This window comes from Mytilus edulis, chromosome 2 (assembly GCF_963676685.1).
Source record: "Mytilus edulis chromosome 2, xbMytEdul2.2, whole genome shotgun sequence".
In the NCBI taxonomy this organism is placed as follows: Eukaryota; Metazoa; Mollusca; class Bivalvia; order Mytilida; family Mytilidae; genus Mytilus; species Mytilus edulis.
The window spans coordinates 86907171-86926809 of NC_092345.1; the positions used below are offsets into that span (position 1 = coordinate 86907171).

At 34.6% G+C, this 19639-nt stretch overlaps 1 long non-coding RNA gene across 1 annotated transcript; it reads left to right on the forward strand.

The window, feature by feature from the left end:
- Positions 1–8081: 8081 nt before the first annotated feature.
- On the forward strand, positions 8082–18131 carry LOC139513268 (uncharacterized). Its single transcript, XR_011662417.1, has 2 exons — positions 8082–8215; positions 16690–18131. It is a non-coding gene; the product is annotated as an uncharacterized lncRNA (long non-coding RNA).
- The last annotated feature ends 1508 nt before the right edge of the window (positions 18132–19639 follow it).

Genomic DNA, 19639 nt, shown 5'->3' on the forward strand with positions numbered 1-19639 from the left:
ACTGAGGCGTAGGCGAGAATTTTTACCGTAAAGAATACCAACTTGGACCGAACCAGAGAGATTTACCAGACAGAAACCAAAATATCCGTGGCAACAATCCAGATTTTGACAACCAGATACCGACAGGATTTCCAAGAGGAAATATAAGTGGAACTACCATTAAACCAGAGCCCTACAACGGAAAGGACACTTGGGAAGAATATATTTCTCACTTTGAAAACTGTGCAGACCTTGGAAGATGGAAAGAATCTGAAAAATCTCTTTTGCTTGCTGCTAGCCTACGGGGACCAGCTAGGACGTTCTATATAAGCCTTACCAGTACTGACAAAAAATCCTACTGTATATTAGTCAGAACCCTTGAGCAGAGATTTGGAAATGCCAGACATCAGAATAGATGGCTTCAAGATTTGAAACAACAACCAGACAACCTCAAGAGCCCATTGCAAATTTTGGAGATGACTTACGCCAAATGGCCCAAAAAGCATACAGTAACCTAGACACAAGAGTCCATGAAGTCCTTGCCCTTAACCAATTGTATAAAAATATTTCCCTTGAAATGAAGTGTCGTTGTATAGATAAAGATTGTCGTTCAGTTACTGAAGCAGTAGACCTAATAGAGAGATATGAGGCTCTCTTGGGGATCCTAATGATAGAAAAAGGGGGAATATAAGACAAGTTTCAGATACTAAGACCTACCTAAACACCCAAGATACTGACATACCAGTCCAAAGCAAAGAAAATGAATCAACCCTACAGCAACTTATTGACAGAATAGATCGACTAGAACATGGTTCAAATAGTAGCCAGACCACTCAAAGAGGCTCAAGAACTTGTTTTACCTGTAACTCTCCTGACCACTTTTACAGGAATTGCCCTTTGTACAAGAGACAAGCAGAACCAAATCAAGCTTCCCCACCAAACTCAAATTGGTCGAAAAACAGTCCTAGTTTCCAAGGACAAAGAAGTGGAAATAACCAACAGAACCAGGGAAACGGTTACCCGTCAGCTCAACAGAACGGAGCCAGACGGAGTTAGAAGGGTCTGACATGGATATAGAGAGTAATGCTGAATTTAATGACAGAGTAATACAAGTAGGAAAACATTTAGACCAATGGAACAATGGATTGTATACAAATGGGACAATGGATTGTATACAAATGGTACAATTTCTGGATACAAGCTAGATTTTCTGATAGATACTGGTTCTACAGTATCTCTTATATCCAACCAAGTTCATAAAGGTATTTTCCAGTCTAGTCCAGATGTAAATCAGGAATACCTATCAAATGGTATCCAAACCAATAGTTTTAATTACCCCAATATTGAAAATCCACAGGATGAATACAGTCTTCAGAACGTAAATGGGACCAAATTAACTACATATATGGAATGGTAACTCTTGAGTTTTCCTTAAGAAGCGCCATCTTTCGTCACCAATGTATTGTATGTGATATCACACCTGATGCCATTTTAGGACAAGATTTCCTACTTAAGCATGTGAAAAAGATTGACTACAGATCTCATATACTCCAAACAGAAAATTTAGATATTAAATGTTGGGTGGGGGGAGAATTTAGAATGACCTGTCGTGTGTTAGCCAGAGATACTGTTGTTGTACCATCAAACTCTAGTATGACCTTACCTGTTTTAAATATACCAAACAAGGAGCATGTTACTAGCATAGCTATAATAGAACCCTGCAATCTTTTATACGAAGAAAAAAATATCTCTGTAGTTAGTGGTATAATAAATTCTGATGACGAATACCCGTTCGTCCAAGTGGTTAATTACACTGACTCAGATGTTAAGCTTCATCCTAACACCATGCTTGGTACTTGTGAATCTGTAGCAGCCTTCAAGTTAAGACAAGACAGATGTGCAGGCGTCAACATTATTTCAAGCAGGCAAGTAGAAACTGATGAAAACGGAGTACCAGAGCACCTCCAAGACCTTTTGACAAGAAGTTGCACACATTTGACGTCCAAATAAAGGATGACCCTTGCAGAACTCCTGAATAAATTTCAAGATTTATTTTCAAGGTCCCCAGAAGACATCGGAAGAACTAATAATATCAAACACAGCATTGATACTGGAGATGCTCGTCCAGTTAGAGTACCACCCAGGAGACTACCAATTGGTAAGAGAGAAATAGAAAGGACAGAAGTTTCAAAAGTGTTAGAACGTGGCATTATTGAGCCTTCAAACAGCCCCTGGAGTGCACCTTTAGTCTTAATAACCAAGCCAGATCTAACTACCAGAGTATGTGTGGACTTCAGATCGTTAAACCAGCTGTCCAGAGTCGATTCGTACCCTGTTGGGCGAGTAGATGACTGTTTAGTGGCTTTATCCAACTCTAAATTGTATAATTTAATGGACTTAAATTCAGGATTTTGGCAAGTGGAGCTTTTGGAATCTGACAGAGAGAAAACAGCTTTTTCCACTAGTCAGGGCCTGTACCAATTCACTGTAATGCCATTTGGATTGTGCAACAGCCCAAGTACCTTTCAGCGTTTAATGGAAGATGCCCTCAGGGGTCTACAATGGAGGGAATGTTTAGTTTATATGGACGACATCATAGTACATTTGACGAATGTGCCAAGCGACTGGAACATGTTTTTGAACGCCTTTTAGAAGCTAATCTAATACTCAAGCCCTCAAAATGTAGTTTTTTCCAAAAGAAAGCAAAATTCCTAGGTCACATTGTTTCAGAAGAAGGTATAAACACTGATCCAGGAGAAGTAGAATCTGTTAAAAACTGGCCAGTTCCCAAAACTATGAAGCAAGTTCGCAGTTTCCTAGGCCTAGCCTCGTATTACAGGCGATTTGTGGAAGGATTTGCCAAAATAGCCCGCCTTTTAAACAAATTATGTGAAAAAGGGGTAAAATTGACCTGGACTGACGAGTGTAATGACTCATTTCAGACCCTGAAAGTGGCACTTACAACGTCACCCATTCTTGCTTATCCTGTACCGGGCCAAACTTTTATTTTGGATACGGATGTCAGTTAACAAGCTGTTGGTGCTTACTTTCACAAGAACAGGAAGGAAAGGAGCACGTGATAGCTTACATGAGTAAAGCTTTATCAAGGCCTGAACAATCTTACTGTGTAACTAGAAAAGAACTCCTAGCAGTTGTAGCAGCTTTAAAACATTTGCATTCATATCTATACGGTCAAAATGTACTTTTAAGAACAGACAATGCTGCAGTCAGTTGGATGAAAAATTTAAAGAAACTTACAGGTCAGACTGCAAGATGGCTCCAGGAGCTAGGTACCTATGGTAGCAATAAACAGTTAGGAAAAAGTACTAAAATTTGCACTCATGAATTTTACCCTCCCCTTTTCTTTGCTTTCATGCAATATCAAGCTTACTGTTTGTGTCATATATGGGCATATGTATGTAATCAGAATCTTTCATAGATTTTATATCCAGTATATAAAATGGTAAAATATAATTTCTTTTTGGTGTATCCATGGCAACAATCTGCATTTATTTGTTATAAAATATTGCAAAAAGGGGGGGAAAGATGTCACATATTTCCCCAAAATTTGACTAAAAGTAGAATTTCAATCGCTTGAAGTAATACCTTTTTTGAAACTGTGTACATATATCATTCAGCAAATTCAATGAAAATCATATGTCTTTCATCTCATTTTTTTGTAAAATTGCGTCAAAAACTTCGTGTAGAAAAAGAGTGTTTGTAAACAGTACATTAATTTCTGGACCGATGGCCGGTCTAGCTATGAAAATACGGATTGTCAAACAGAAAACAGCCCATAAAACAGGTAAAAAATAGTCTTGATGCACTTATAAACCATCTTTGAAGGCTAAATTAGCACTCATCTGTCTAAAAATGAATTTTATTACACAATAACTTTCCTATTTGAAAAATCCACAGGGGCCAAAATGCGAAACTAAACTCCTAACTGTGTATTGCTACCTATGATCTGAACGTCATTCACCGCCCTGGCCTGAAACATACCAATGCAGATGCCCTATCCAGAGTGCCCTGTACGTCCTGTCTAAACCAACAGACACAGAATGATGTGCAAAATATTGAAGAAGACAGCAAAGAGACAGCAATCCCCCAATGCACCCCACTTAATCAAATCAGAGCTGTAACCAGATCCAGACAGGTTATTCCAAGTGCAGGATTAACGAAAATTAAAGACCTAGTGATAGATGGTTGGGACCAAATCTCACTAAGAAAATCACAATTAGATGACCATGAGATATCTGAAATTCTAATAAGAATAGAAGACAAAAAGCGCCCAGATTGGAACGAAATCTCCAATCAATCTGCAGTTATAAAAACCTTATGGAGACAATGGGATCGACTGGAAATACACCAAGGTCTTCTTTACGGGAAATGGATCGAAAATGAGACAGAAGAATTTCTGCAACTAATCGTACCAACATCAAAAAGACAGGAAGCTATCAGATATTTCCATGATATCCCAACAGGAGGTCACTTAGGCATAGATAAAACCTTAGATAGAATGCAGAAAACTTTTTATTGGCCCTCAATGAAAAACACCATCTTCGAATACATAAAACGATGTGACAGTTGTGCAGCCCGAAAGCAACCACAGGCAAGAAAGGCCCCTATGGGAAAATTCCTCACTGGTGAACCTATGGAGCGAGTCGCCATGGATATACTTGGTCCTCTCCCAATGTCTAAAAACAACAATAGATTTGTACTAGTTCTATCAGATCTGTTCACTAAGTGGACAGAAGCATATCCTCTACCAAACCAAGAAGCAAAAACAGTGGCCCAGGCCCTAACCAATGAATTTATAAGCAGATTTGGAACACCTCTCCAACTATACTCAGACCAAGGTCGGAATTTCGAGTCAACACTTTTAAAAGAAGTATGCAACCTGTTACAAATAGAAAAAACGAGAGCGACCAGTATGAGGCCACAGGCAAATGGCTCTGTTGAAAGATTTAATCGCACATTAGTATCCATGGTTAAAATGTATTACCAAGACAATCAAGACTGTTGGGATGAGTTTATATCCCAGTTACTGATGGCATACCGGTCATCAAAACATGCAAGCACCAGTGTAACACCAAATAAAATGATGTTAGGAAGGGAGATAACTCTTCCAGTCCAAGCCTTTATCCCAGGACCAGAAATAGAAAATGCTTGGACTGGAAGAGTTATCTCCCTTCCTAACATCATTTTATTTGGTGTCACTCAGTGAAATGGGGGATAACTTGTTAGCTCATGCCTAACTAGTAGCTTAACAACCTGAAAGTTTATTTTTACCAGACCTAGCCCAACAGAAAAGCCAAGCAGGTTAATATGCTTTAATAATATAAGATGAAGTATTTTTAAGGAAATGTAAATATAGCGGCAGTTATCCCCCACCACACTGAGTGACATAAATGACCCGAAAACTGATTACTGATTAAGCATCATTAATTCTTTGTTTTCTAGCAATTTGCAGTTTACTGGAAAATTCTAAAAGGATCTTAGTCGAAAACATATGGTTCATAAAGTACGATAACAACAATCTTTACAGGAAAAACACTTTCAAACGCTGCATTCCGGTTTCAAAGAAAACAAAATAAAAAAACAAGTACTTTTACATATACAATAAAAAAAAAAAAAAACAATTATAGCATCTCCCGATCAAAATCAAAATCACGTATAAGTACTTATATTGTAACAATGCAATGTCGAGAGCAAATCTGTATACAATTTTACTAAAATAGAAAATAGATAATAAAATTAAGAATGGAAATGGGGAATTTGTCTACGAGACACCATCCCTAACAAAGAGCGGAAAACAGCCGACGGTCACAAATGGGTTTTCAATAAAGCGAGAAAATAAAGGGTGTCTTCCCGATTGTCCCACTTTTTGAAATTACAGGGTAAAAAATTAATGAAATTTTGTGGGACAATCGGGAAGATGTTTGTGGGACCATTGGGAAGTTTAAATGTGGGACAGTCGGGAATTGTTTTGATAGTAATTAATTTGTTTTTATAGTTTGTAGCAATTAATTACAGGTTACCTATCAATGTAACTTAAAAATATGAAATATACATAAGCAAATGATAATATTTACATAACTTATTTTGCAAATGGTCATAGTAAGTACAGTTGGAGTATTACTATCATCAAACATAGAATATAATATGAAGTCTTAAAATAGCCCATAGGCAGTGAGACAAAAGCACGATCAAATAATTAATATTGAATTTTTTTTTATGAATAAAAGTAACGTTATAAATATATTTCGGTAAGCAGAAATATTAAATTGTTTAATAAAAAGTGTATAAATCTGATGATTTAAAAAAATCATATTTTATACTTTTATACAGTTTAAACTAAATAATTGTTAGAACATGCAATAATTAATTATTCTTGTTTACTTAACAGAACAAACACTTTTAGTTTCTTGTGTATAATTCGGAGTTTAGTATGATGTTTATTATCACTGAACTAGTATACATCTATTTTTTAAGGGGCCAGCTGAAGGACGCCCCGGGTGCGGGATTTTCTCGCTACATTGAAGACCCTTTGGTGGACTTCGGCTGTTGTCTGCTCTATGGTCGGGTTGTTGTCGCTTTGACACTTTCCCCATTTCCTTTTCTCAATTTTAATAGTTACCTTGTTTATTTAAGAACATTTTACTTCATAAAATAATGTGGGACAATCAGAACTTTTCATGTGGGACAGTCAGAACTTAATTTACTTAATATATCCTCGTGCATTGGGAATTCCGTCATCTGATATATATTCAATTATTTCTCACGGAATTATAATAAAGAATTTTTAAAACATAAAAAAAACATCGTAAACTCAGTGATAATTTTATGTAAGTGTAAGGTTTTTCCAGTTTTAAAGATATTTAAATAATCCCATAACAAAAGTAGGCGGAAAGAATAACTTCGATTTCCATAAGGTCAATGACATCCTTGTAAAAAATGCGGTTTTAAAATATTGTATCTGAAGACGTCGGATATCGTTTTTAAAGATAATAATGGTTTGCCTTTGGGTAATGGAGTTGCCCGTCGTTCTTTGAAATATTGTTCTTAGTTGATTGGCCGATTGCTGCTGTTAAAAACACTTCCAGCACTCTTGGTTACATCGTGGTGGTCAGTTTTTATATTTGGAGAAATATGGAGTCCCCATAAAGAACCACTGACCTAAACCAGAAAACTGGATTATGTGTAAATGAGAGTCGAAAGATATCAGATGGACATTCAAATTCATAGATCGAAAATAAACTGAACAACTCCATAGCTAAAAAAGAAAAAGACTAAAAGACAAATAAAAGTACAAAAGACACAACATAGAAAACTAAAGATAAGTCAACATGAACCCCACCAAAAAACAGGGGGTGATCTCAGGTGCTCCGGAAGGGTAATCGGACCCTGCTCAACATGTGGCACCCGTCATGTTGCTCTTATTATTATAAACCCGTCTAATTCGGTAGGTCACATTCTTGAAAATGGAACGGCATTGTAGATACGACATAAGGAACATATCCGATATCATCTGTAAAACGGATATTCCATAACGGTCAACAAACTTGTGAGGCGTCCGTAAAATTTACGAAGGGATGCTTTCAACTTTACCATTTGGAACTCTTGGTTTAATAGCTTCCTCCTGAGCAGCAACCCTCTATCAAGGAAATCATGATAGGAAGTACACGCCCGGGAATATCGTATCAAATGGGAGATATATACTCCGTATGAAGGCACTGCTGGAAGGTTGCTACATAGAAATGGAAAGTTCACAATTAGGAAGCTGAAATCATCTCTTTTGTCGTAAAGTATCATGATTCAACCGATCAAGAGATAATCTACATCCCACTGGCAGCCTCAGACAGATGATGTGTTTGCATAAAATCATTTTTATTCATAGCCAAAGAAAAATAAGTTAAAGGAAAATGATTCGATATTATTAACAAAATACAGGCTATGTAATATCATCCATGATTTTTTCCAATCAAACAATAAGAGGAATGTTTGAAACAAGAATACCAATCGACAGGGAAATATTTAAAAGAAGAAATAATTGACCAGGAAATATATATTCCCACACTTGTACTTTCAATATACAGGAAGTAAATGTACCCATAACTCTTTAACTACACTAAAAAGGAAATAAATGTAATGATCGCATACAATATCATTCATCATAGTTGCTGTTGATAACGTGCTTAAATAAATTCCAGCATAGATTAGATTAACTAAACAAGTAAGTACAAAATATCATCATTTTAAGGCTATTTCTGTTTTTATGAATAAAATATCTGAGATAAAAAAAAACACAATACGATTATATATTTACTCCGAAAAGTCACATAGCACTAAAATAAAATAACTCTTGATTTAGATTTATCAAGTTTTTAAAAATGATTTTTAAATTCTAAAATACTCATTTCTGGTATTTCTTATTTCTAATTATTCAACTTGCATTGCTGTATAAAACTGTTATAGTGCATCAAAATCATGACCTTCGTCATATAAAAAAGAAGATGTGGTATGTAAGTAAGTATAAGTAAGTATATCATTTATTATAGTGACATGTGTAGTATATATAATATTACATAGTAGTTATAAATTTACACCCGGCCCGTTGGACCTATAAGTCACTTAAAACCTAATGTTCAAATTTGCATTTATACGCAATGTGATTGTTACTTATAAAGAAGTTCCTAATTTTTCAGTTTCATATTTGTAAGATCCACATTTCATTCAAATCTAAAAACAACAATTTATTGCTAAGTATAAAAAAGAAGATGTGGTATGATTGCCAATAAGACAACTCTCCACAAGAGACCAAACTGACACAGACATTAACAACTATAGGTCATTGTACGGCCTTCAACAATGAACCAAGCCCATACCGCATAGTCGGCTATACAAGGCCCCGATATGACAATGTAAAACAATTCAAACGAGAAAACTTACGGACTTGTGTATATAAGAAAATGAACGAAAAACAAATATGTAACACATAAACAAACGACAACCACTGAATTACAGGCTCCTGACTTGAGACAGGCACATACATAAATAATATGGCGGGGTTAAACATGTTAGCGGGATCCCAACCCTCCCCTAACCTGGGACAGTGGTATAACAGTACAACATAAGAACGAACTATAAAAATTAGTTGAAAAAGGATTAACTCATCAGATGGACAAAAATACAATTGGACGTGGCTGGGTACTTGTACATCCCGACAACAAAAAGACACCAGGAACAGATCTGAGAGTACTCGCAGTTATCTGACAGCTAGTTCAAAGCCACTAACAACTAATAAAAAAAAATCATGCATCTAAGACTAAACTATCAATATGACACATCCAACGTCCAATGGATTTAGTGTAAAGACGTCATAAACAGTCAGAGAAAAACATGACCTTGTGCAATGACAAGTTACAGGTATCGACAGATTTTAGATCCATGAATGTGTATATGTATATAACATACTATTTATATTTAGTTTGCTTTTAATTTACTGATAACAAAATCAATATTACAAATAAAAACAATATTCAATTTATCTTAATATTACAGTGTTGAATTGGTAACCTTTTAGAATAAGTTTATTTATAAGTTTACAAGGATCATTTCTAAGTTTCCGGTCACGGTTAACAACATTTCCGTAAAAATGAAGATATACTATCCCGTTTGAAATAAATTTTCTACAGGTACAACCAAGCCTCCGAAACCAAATCTTTATATCTATGGAAAATTTTAGTAAAGGTTTTAAGTAATTTATGGTAACGATATCCCTCGTTTAATAATTTACCAGTAATACATAGATTGCGTTCGTTAAAATCAAAAACGTCACAACAGACACGGGCATAGCGAACGAGCTGTGAAATATAAACACCGTAAGATGGTGCCAAAGGAACATAACCATCTAAAATTGGAAAATTAACAATAGGGAACGAAAATTCGTCCCTTTTGTCGTATATTTTAGTGAGGAGTTTCCCGATTAAAACCGAAATATCTAAATCCAGGAAAGGACAGTTATTACCGTATACATTTGATTTATTTAAAGTAAGTTCCTTACTTCGATGAGGTTTTTTTTTTGTATTTTGTTTTCCAATGAAACTTTTTTTAAACATGAAATCATTTAAAATATTGTAATGTAAATAAATATCAATTTACTCTCATATTAGATATTCTCCCTGGATACATATAACTGTTACGGCCAGAAATCGCCTTTAAATTGTAGCCAACAAAAGACACAAATCAATAGTAAAATTTAACAATATTTATTATACAAAAATTTACAAGAAGTATTACACAAATATTACTGTTAACTTAACTGTCAAAATATGAGTCCAATCTGTTATCCTTATCTGTATCCGGAAATCTTTCGGAATCCAATTTGAATATTACGTTCACTACTAATGTCACAATCTAGTATGATGTTGTTTGTAGAATAAAAGTGTCAATCCAAATGCTGTGAATACTAATGTCTATCAATGTCTATGTCCAAGTTTAATTATGAGAGTTTAACTTTAGTGTCTGTATATATAGTGTTGTCATGGAAAATTCTAGAACACTCTATAATGGAACATTGTGGAAAATCCTGGAAAGTTACAACGGAAGTTTCTGGAATAACGTAGAAGTTTAAATTACGCATCTTTTATAAGGATCATTCTAGAAAGTTCCAATCATTCTGTGATTGTTCCAGTATTTCCTAAACTGCACAATTATAAGATTATTTGGTAAACAACTATCAGGCCATACAACACAAATTAGGCCAACATAAATAAACATAATAATTACAATATCATAACACCTCCCCCCTTAAAAGAAGTTTTAGTGTAACAAAAACTTATCATGAATAATATGAACAAAAATACATAATATATCCAAAGTGATTTAATAAGCTCTAGATAAAGCATCAGCTATTACATTATCTTTACCCTTAATATGTTTTACAATTACATCATATTCCTGTAACAATAAACTCCACCTAGTCAACCTCTGATTCTTGTTTCTCATTTTATGCATGAAGGTGAGAGGATTATGATCAGTATAAACAAGAATAGGATATACAGTGGGATTCAAATATACATCAAAATGTTGAAGTGCTGACAACATTGCAAAACACTCTTTTTCAATAGTTGAATAATTTTTCTGATGTTTATCTAATTTCTTAGAAAAATATGATATAGGTTTTTCAACATTATCATCTGTCTCTTGATATAAAACAGCTCCTATTCCTACATCGCTTGCATCAACGGCAAGTTTAAATTGTTTTTCAAAGTCTGGAGTAATCAGAACTGGACTATTAATTAAAAGTGATTTGCTATTTTCAAAAGCTTTTTGACAATTTTCACTCCAGATAAATTTAGAATCTTTTCGTAAAAGATGAGTCAATGGTTGAACAACAGTAGCAAAATTTGAACAGAATTTCCTGTAAAATCCTATCATGCCTAAATATCTCATAAGTTGTTTTCTATTTGTAGGAGGTGGAAATTTGGAAATAGCTTCCACTTTAGCCATAATAGGTTTTACTTGACCTTGGCCAACTGTATGCCCTAAATAATCAACAGTGGCCTGACAAAATTCACTTTTACCAAGATGAACAGTCAAATTTGAATATGACAATCTGTCAAAAGTATCATACAAATGTGTTAAATGCTGTTCCCAGCTATCACTACATACAATAAGATCATCAATATAAGCATAACAACAGTCTAAATCTTTTATAACATTATTGATCATTCTTTAAAATGTAGCTGGAGCACTTTTCAGGCCAAATGGCATTACAGTATATTGAAATAAGCCATCTGGTGTAACAAAAGCTGATATTTCACGAGCTCTCTGTGTCAATGGAACTTGCCAATAACCTTTCAATAAATCAAATTTACTCACAAATTTGGCTTGACCAATATTGTCAATACAATCGTCTATCCTTGGAATCGGATAGGAAACAGATTTTGAGACTGAATTTACTTTTCTGAAATCAGTCACGAAACGATAGGTTTTATCTGGTTTTGGCACAAGGAGACAAGGAGAGCTCCATTCACTGTTACTCGGCTCAATAATATCATTGTCAAGCATATATTTAATTTCTTTTCTCATAACTTCAAATTTGAGTGGATTGAGCCGGTAAGGATGTTGCTTAATTGGAGAAGCATCTCCTACATCAACATCATGACAAACAGAAGTGGTTTTGTTTGGCACATCTGGAAAAAGATTTTTAAAAGAAAATACCAAAGTTTTTATTTCTTCTTTACGATCAAAAGACAGATGTGCAACTTTTGAGTCTAAATTTGACAAAATTTCTGAATTTTTCAATCTAACTGTCTCTTCCATAGTTTTAGGACTAAAAGGTGGTTCAATTACATCTGGTTTGTCATGATTGTTCTCAAATTTAACCATGCCTAAAGTGGCAACTGGTTTACTCTCACATTCATTAGTACGCTCAAAATATGGCTTTAACATATTAATATGACACACTCTGTTTTGTTTACGCCGACCTGGAGTTTTTACAATATAATTCAAATCATTGATTTTACTGCCTATTGTATAAGGACCACAATATTTAGCCTGTAAAGGATGTCCAGGGACTGGCAGAAATACAAGTACCTTATCACCAGGCTCAAAAATTCTGTCCCTGGCATCTTTATCATACCATATTTTCATCTTGTTCTGTACATTTTTTAAGTTTTTCTGAGCAATTTGACAAGCAGTAAACAATTTTTCTTTAAATCTAGATACATAGTCTAAAAGATTCAAGTCAGTATGTTCAGTAAGCCACTTTTCCTTAATCAATTTTAACGGTCCCCTTACAGTATGACCAAATACCAACTCAAAGGGACTAAATCCAAGGGATTCTTGAACAGCCTCTCGAACCGCAAAAAGTAGAAAGTGAACTCCATCATCCCAGTCTCTGTCAAATTGAAGACAAAAAGTTCTAATCATGTTCTTCAATGTTTGATGAAAACGTTCTAAGGCACCTTGAGATTCTGGATGATAAGCACTTGATCTGTACTGAGCAATCCCTAACTGGTATACGACTTGCTGAAATAAACCTGACATGAAATTTGATCCCTGGTCGGACTGTATAGACTTAGGAAGTCCTACTAATGTGAAAAATTTGATCAAAGCTTTGACGATAGTAGGTGTCTTGATATTTCTGAGCGGAATAGCTTCAGGAAAGCGGGTAGATGTACACATGATTGTCAATAAATATGCATTTCCAGTCTTGGTCTTTGGTAAAGGTCCAACACAGTCAATTAGAACTCTGCTGAAAGGTTCGTCAAAGGCTGGAATAGGCAGAAGTGGTGCTGGTGGTATTTTCTGGTTAGGTTTACCAACAACCTGGCATATATGACATGATTTGCAGTATTCTGCAACATCATTTCTAAGTTTAGGCCAGTAAAAATGCTGCAAGATCTTAAGGCAAGTCTTCCTTATACCTAAGTGTCCAGCCAAGGGGGTGTCATGGGCAAGACCAATAATTTCTTGTCTATAAACTTTAGGCACCACCACTTGGTATAGCACTCTCCATTCCTCCTCTGGGGTAGCATCAGGAGGCCTCCACTTCCTCATTAAAATACTGTCCTGATGGTAATAGCATTCGGCCACTTTGTCTGCTTCCTCCTGTGGTTGAGCTCTCTGGCTGAGCTGAAGAACCACAGGGTCTTTATGTTGTTCTTCAAATAAATTCTTTCGGTCTAATGAATGGCTGGTAACGTCTGGCCATGGCATAATAACATTCTTGTTAACACTAGGTGGTTTTGTAATGGCCTTTTCTGAGCTACCAGGACCTTCAGTGTCAGCTATAAAAGTGTCAGAAAGGTCCATGTAATCAAACTTGTCTTCTTGCAAAATCTCATTTTGTTGTTTTCTAGCCATCGCCCTAGTAACAACACAAGCTGGATACAATTTAGTATCATCTTCAGGTGATTTAAAATCCACCACCGGTTCACTGGTAACAATTGGTTCAGCAACCACTTTGTTCCTAGCTAGATCATTTCCTAGCAATAATGTAACACCCTCAACAGGGAGATTAGGACGAACACCCACAACAACTGGTCCAGTTATCAAATCTGACTTCAGATAAATTCGATGGAGAGGAACATCTATACAACCTAACTCTACACCTTGTAACAAAACGGAGGCACCAACAGAAGTCTTCTCGGACAAAGGCAACACACCTTCTAACAATAAAGACTGAGAAGCTCCAGTGTCCCGTAAAATCTTAATAGGCTGAAGAGTGGTATCATCAACAATAGAAATAAACCCATCAGACATAAAGGGTTTATATTCCTCCATGTAATTACAAAAACTGGACTTAAAAGCCTGACTCACAGGACATTCCAATGTACTGGTAATATAAGGTGTCGTACACGCACTGGTCTTAGGCTTATTATCTCGTTCATTCTTCTTTTGGAGTCTAAAACAATCAGCCATCAGGTGACCATTCTTCTTACAATAAGCACAAATCAGTGACTTCTTCTCAAAAATATCAAATTTTGGACTAGACATATTATAACTGGACTGACTCTTATTCTGTGCAACAGGCTTACTATCAGTACGCTCAGTGCTTTGATTTTTGTAATTTCCACTTGAAGTATTAAAATTTTGACCCTTGAAACTTCTTTTATGTGAAAGAGTATAATTATCTGATATAACAGCTGCATCATGTATTGACTCAATAGTTTTGTCGTCTAAATGTGTTTTTAATTCTGAATGAACACATTGTTTGAACTCTTCTTATAACATTAATTGTCTTAGGTTATCAAAATTGTTTTTTGTTTTCTTTGAAGTAAGCCATTTATCAAATAGATCTTCTTTTTCCCGAGCAAATTCCACATAGGTTTGCGAATCAAACTTTTTATAAGATCTAAATTTCTGTCTATATGCTTCTGGTACTAGCTCATAGGCTTTCAAAATTTCCTGTTTCACAGTGTCATAATCAGAACTTTTTTCTGATGGAAGTGCGGAGTATATTTCAGCTGCCTTACCCTCAAAAACACTTTGCAGCATCGTAGTTCAATACGGCATTGGCCATTTCAAATTATTAGCAATTTTCTCAAACTGTGGAAAATATTTATCAACTGTTTTTTCACAAAATTTCGGAACCAAACGTATATTTTTTGCTGCATCAAAATAATCTGATTTCGACTGGACTTTAGTGTTGCTTTCTTCTTTGACCATTTCAATTTTCAGTTTTTCCATCTCTAGCCTTTCCCTCATTTTAAGTTCTGCCTGTTTTAATTTAAGTTCATCTTGTTTTAATTTGAATTCATCTTCTTTTTCTTTTTCTTGTTTATCCATTTCCAATCTTTCCTTCATTTCCAGTTCTTTTAATCTAAGTTCATGTTCTAATTCAAGCTGTTTTAATTTAAAAGCGTCAACATTTTCGACCTTAAGATCAAGAGCCTCTTCACCTAAAATTTCTGATTCAACTAATTTGTCTATAACCAAATTTTTTATAACTTGTTTTCTCATAGATACTTTAAAAACTAATTTCAGTTGTTTAGCAAGCAACACTAAGTCCTCTTTCTTTAAATTATCAAAACTCTCCAGGTCTGGCGTTTTCAAAAATTTACCAGCATCAAATGCCATTTTGTAGAATTTTGTTGGCTAGTTATAATACAAATACTAAACAAATTTTGAATAAAATATTTTTAAGATCCAAGGACGAGCCCCCAATTTCTGTTACGGCCAGAAATCGCCTTTAAATTGTAGCCAACAAAAGACACAAATCAATAGTAAAATTTAACAATATTTATTATACAAAAATTTACAAGAAGTATTACACAAATATTACTGTTAACTTAACTGTCAAAATATGAGTTCAATCTGTTATCTTTATCTGTATCCGGAAATCTTTCGGAATCCAATTTGAATATTACGTTCACTACTAATGTCACAATCTAGTATGATGTTGTTTGTAGAATAAAAGTGTCAATCAAAATGCTGTGAATACTAATGTCTATCAATGTCTATGTCCAAGTTTAATTATGAGAGTTTAACTTTAGTGTCTGTATATATAGTGTTGTCATGGAAAATTCTAGAACACTCTATAATGGAACATTGTGGAAAATCCTGGAAAGTTACAACGGAAGTTTCTGGAATAACGTAGAAGTTTAAATTACGCATCTTTTATAAGGATCATTCTAGAAAGTTCCAATCATTCTGTGATTGTTCCAGTGTTTCCTAAACTGCACAATTATAAGATTATTTGGTAAACAACTATCAGGCCATACAACACAAATTAGGCCAACATAAATAAACATAATAATTACAATATCATAACATAACTTAAGATATAAGAGATGCTAAGTGCAATGGTGTACACAAAGTAAATTGTGAACAGCAATAGTGCATGTGCAATATAATAATTATATTTAAGTTAGTCATGTTAAAAAAGGCTAGTTGTCTCTTTTAAAATTTTCATCGCTTATTTAGACATTGCATATATTGATTTGACAGTTGAAATGGTTTATTTCAATTTCTGCTTGGAATTCGAAGTTTCAAGTCAGGAATATGACAGATGTTGTCCAGTCATTTGATGTGTTTGAGCATTTGATTTTGCCATTTGATTACAGACTTTCCGTTTTGAATTTTCCTCGATGTTCGGAGTTTTTGTGTCTTTTTTTTTTCATATTTTCTTGTTGTATGTGAACAAACCATAATGATTTATAAAAAAAGTCCTAAAAGAAATGTTTATACTTTTGACAGGTAATTTCAAGTTCTCTAAACATGACAAGAATTGGTGTCCAGTATACGGCGAGGAAGTCTTTAGCACAGGGCATGCTCGATATGGCTCTGTTACTGTCCAATGTTTCAAAGATGAAGAACTTGCTTACTCCCGATTGTGCTGACAGTGCCAAGTGTGTAGCAGGAATGGTCTTTCTTTCCTTATCAGTGATTTTACAAGTTGCAGTTGGTGTGATGCTGATTATTCTAGCAATTCGGGAACAGTATGCTGCAAAAGAACAAGAACGAAAACGCAGAGAAAAGTCAATAAGAGACAAATTGTTGGAAAGTGGAGAATTAATCGAACCATCGGAACCAAATTCCTGTGACAACAATAATCATCGTGATCGTCCTAAAATGAAAAGACAGCTTTCTATTGCAGCGGAATCGATCACGTTAAGCAAAGAAAAGAAAACTATGAGATTGAATACAGCCGTACTTATTCTTGTTTTTATCATCGTTGTTATAAATGTAATAATAGACGGTATGGACTTAAGTGAACCTCCGTCAGAAGTGGAAATGCCGGTTAAAAATACATAAATTACTTCCTGTTCTATGTTTATTATGAAGTGTACTTTTACTCTTGCATCCGCTAGCATACTCAAAAGGCGTAAATTTAAGTTTATTGATTCTAACCATCAATTCTTAAAAGTAAAACAGTGAACTTTTGAATGACGTAGACTGTTATCTACCACGGTCTTTTTTATTTTTATAAATCTCAAATGTTTGTCTATAAAGAGGAAACGGCAATGCCTACGTTGAGAAAAAACCTAAATGTATTGTTTGACATTCCGTGCGTGTTTTTGTAATAACCTTCAGTAAAAGTTAAAATTTGAGTACCCAAATATAAAAGGTTCGAGAACAATAAGCAAAAGACCAAAGTTAAACAGAGAAAAATATAAGATTATCTTTTCCTTTGGACTTGTAACGGTTAATGGAGCTACCATTTGATTTTTTTTTTGGTGGTGTGTGTGTGAGGGGGGGGGGGGTGGGGGGTGGGGGCAGGATGAAATTTGAATAAAGGCGGGACAGAAGTTTTGAACAAAAAAAAAAGAAGGATGAGCAACTCATGATGATAATTTATGTGAAAAGAAGTCGGGATAATCTAAAAAGAAAAAATAAAGAAAAGCAGGACAGAGATTAAGACAAAAAAAGAACATATGTCACAGCCACGAGAGGCACACAAAATTAAAAAAAAATCAGAAACATTTACCCATCACAAATTGTAGAAGTATGAAAAAGAGAAATAAGCAGTGGAGACAAAGTTTTTGCGCTAACAATAACTTTCAGTCTCTTATCTACATAAATATACTTATGGCGTCTGACAGTAAATAGTTGAAGATTTATCAGTATTCGTTCTGTACATGACTTCATTTCGCCAATATACACTGTTGGTGCTATGTGTTAATAAATGTGGAGAAGGGTGTTATTGTTGTAATTAAAATCAGTTTCTTATATAAATCAAAGCGCGAGAGCGCTGTAAAGGCAGTTAATTACAGGTTGTGTGTATTTCTAGTCCAGTCATATCATTATCTTCCACAGTACAGAGGTGGTTTGTAGTATTTAAGATTAAGAGTTCTCTTGTACCTAGTTCACCTATAGTCACCCATAGTCTACTGTTTCAGTATATTTTCTGTACCTCGCCATGAAATGCATTTTAAAGACATAAAAGAACTTTTCCTCATTAACATAAGTAGACTATTTTTAATTATTGATTATATACGCATATTCAATGACTCCCATCCTATGAAAAGTAGTTCACAAAGATTGACTAGTCACCGTACTGTGTGTATTGCAAGTACATCAAGTAACATAATGGTAAATGTACATAGTAACATGTCAACTCTTTCGATGACCATATTTTTTCTAAATCCAAGCAAAATTATTTTTCAGTATAAACATGATAAAGTAATTTACTGGTATGAATGAAAGAGAAGTTTTAATTAAGAAAACAATGACATCTGGTGGTCATAAATACTAGCTGTCTCATTAGCATTTTAACCACTTCCCATATTTTCAATTAAGACAATCATGACAATAGAAGAAAATGATGCAACGCCAATCTAATATAAATTTATTTATATAAAAATAAAATTTAGTATACGACTCTTAAAAGGTACAAATCCAAGAGCTGATATCTCCGATGTGGAAGAAAGTGAATAAAGGGTAACTTGAATTACCATAAAAGAAGCCCACTAACACAGGCTGCTTTGTTTCATTATCGTAATGATGTATTTTTTTTTCTTCAAACAAGAATGTGTCATGGATTTCCCATCCGTACAATCATTTTTTATGTTCAGTGGACTGTGAAAATTAGGTAAAATCTTTAATTTGGCAGTAAAATTAGAAAGATCATATCATAAGGAACACATGTGTACTAAGTTTCAAGTTGATTGGATTTCAACTTCATAAAAAACTACCTCGACTATAAACTTTAACCTGAAGCAGGACGGACGGACAGACCAGAAAACATAATGCCCATAAATGGGACATAAAGATAGTAAGACTTGTTACATAGATACCCGCCAACTTTTGAAAGTTCCCGTTGTTTTTTTTTTTTTTTTTGTGCGCAACAACAATTTTAAACATTACAATTTTTAGCTAAGTATTTTGCACGATCTGGATTGTCTAAAAAAGTGTCATATTTGTATACTGAACTTACATGCCTTTTTCCTAAGTCTGTTTGCATGATTCTAGTTATTAAATCGGTAAGAAGAAAAAATGTAGCTAGCAGACCAGGGTTTATTTATTTGTGTAAGAATATTAGATGTTTGTTCAAATTTCCAATTTGAATTATGCACAAAGATGGACCTTTAACAGGTTGGGAACAACACTCCAAAATGAGGGGAAACCCTCATTGGATTGTTTGATTGTTGGTTGCTTAACGTCCAGGGCAAATATTTCATGCATATTCAGGACGAGAACAAGTCCA